At 34.0% G+C, this 1,855-nt stretch overlaps 1 protein-coding gene across 2 annotated transcripts in view; it reads right to left on the bottom strand.

Moving 5' to 3' along the window:
* Positions 1–1,501, bottom strand: part of LOC121385632 (ankyrin repeat and SOCS box protein 1-like) — an 11,154-nt gene extending 9,653 nt beyond the window's left edge. Inside the window, exon 1 of one of the 2 annotated variants that reach the window (XM_041516387.1) lies at positions 1,475–1,501. The gene's annotated coding sequence lies outside the window, so the exon portion shown is untranslated. Of the gene's footprint in view, positions 1–1,468 lie in introns of both variants that reach the window. The other variant, XM_041516386.1, reaches the window with a different exon arrangement.
* Between the last annotated feature and the right edge of the window lie 354 nt (positions 1,502–1,855).

The raw sequence follows: 1,855 nt of genomic DNA, 5'->3' as shown, positions 1-1,855 counted from the left end.
ACAGAGTTCTATCTTTAGTTTTTTCTGTACTGGATTATATTTCACTTCAGAAACAATGCAAGTCAAATTGCAAACCTTGGCTGTTCTAGCAATTTTGTCTTTAGCCCTTTAATCTGTATAATTTAATGGTAATTTTTAAATAATTTTTTTTATATATACTAGTAACTATAGTTCTTTTTCAGAAAATGTAATTTGATTTGGTATGGGTTTAAAACTTAGTAACATGTTTTTTTATGAATTTTAACTTTATTCATTATGACATTACATGCTATTTTATCGGTTTCCTTTTGACACAGACTGACTATATGGTGAGCACATGGTTATTATTCAACAAAGAGCATTCTAGTTTTGATTTTGCCTGTGCAGTTAAATTTCAATGTGATAATTGGAGGGCTAGTTAAATTTGAGAAGGGCCAGTAAGATTTTTGTTTCAACTGGGCCTGCTGGCAACCATGGTTTTCATGTTAATTTTCAACACCTGAACCTGTATTTTGTTTGCTCAAACTTTCTGGACTTAATGGATTAAAATAAAATTGGTTACCTGAATTTATTAAAGGGACATACCCTAGTTTTTAAACACTAAGGCATATTTTTTTTTTGATAAATGAAATCATACTTTACTTAATTTTATTGGTTAGATTATCCATTTCTGTACATTCGAAGTGTTTTTGGTCATCCTGGTGTTTTTAATATCACAAAATACATTTCTCATATTTTAAAAACGCACGTGTGTCTGAGAAGTAGCAGTTATGGAGTCAAGTTTTAGTCTTATTTTTAGAGGGTATTTCACCATTTCAAAGTCACAGACTCATGTTTCACTGAATTGTAACTTTATCCAAATGTGTTACAAGTTTGTAGATTAACTAAACTTAGTGTGCATTTTCATGGGCTGAAACTAGGGTGTGTCTCTTTAAACTTGAATTAACCAATGTGGGGCGGGACATAGCCCAGTGGTAAAGCGCCGGCTTGATGCGCGGTCGGTCTGAGATCGATCCCCATTGGATGGCCCATTAGGCTATTTCTCATTTCAGCAAGTGCACCACGACTGCTATATCAAAGGCCGTGGTATGTTCTACCCTGTCTGTGGGATGCCGGATGGTGCATATAAAAGATCCTTAGCTACTAATGAAAAAATGTAGCGGGTTTCCTCTCTAAGACTATATTTCAAAATTACCAAATGTTTGACATCCAACAGCCGATGATTAATAAATCAATGTGCTCTAGTGGTGTTGTTAAACAAAGCCAAATTAAAATTTAATTATTTAATTAACCGTCTGTCAAAATTATCACCTATGGTGTCCTATCAATATCATCTACCGCGTTTTGTTGCTACATAATAATGCTACGATGTTGGACACTATAACCAGAACTTGACGCAATATGTATATTGAAAGGTGAAAACAAATACAAAAACTACTGACACAGTGCGTAAAACTAAACACACAATTATTTAACAATAATATTATACCGTAACCTTTCTGTGGTTTGTTGTTGTTTTGATATACCGTACACTGGTTTTTACAAAAGAGGAATAAAAGGATTATACCAGTATATTATGTAAACAGAGTTATTTCCCTTGCATTAGATTCAATGCCATTCAGGTTCCAATGTACCAAATCAAATCCTATTGTCAATAAAGTTAACGTTTACTTATAAAACTCATATAAAAGGGAAGCAAGGAAATGTTTTATTTAATGACGCACTCAGCACAATTTATTTACGGTTATATGGCGTCGGACATATGGTTAAGGACCACACAGATATTGGGTGAGGAAACCCGCTTTCGCCACTTCATGGGCTACTCTTTTCGATTAGCAGCAAGGGATCTTTTATATGTACCATCCCACAAACAGGA

Source organism: Gigantopelta aegis, chromosome 11, assembly GCF_016097555.1.
Source record: "Gigantopelta aegis isolate Gae_Host chromosome 11, Gae_host_genome, whole genome shotgun sequence".
Lineage (NCBI taxonomy): Eukaryota > Metazoa > Mollusca > Gastropoda > Neomphalida > Peltospiridae > Gigantopelta > Gigantopelta aegis.
Note: the sequence above shows the minus strand (reverse complement) of the source record. Positions and strands in the feature narration are given on the sequence as shown.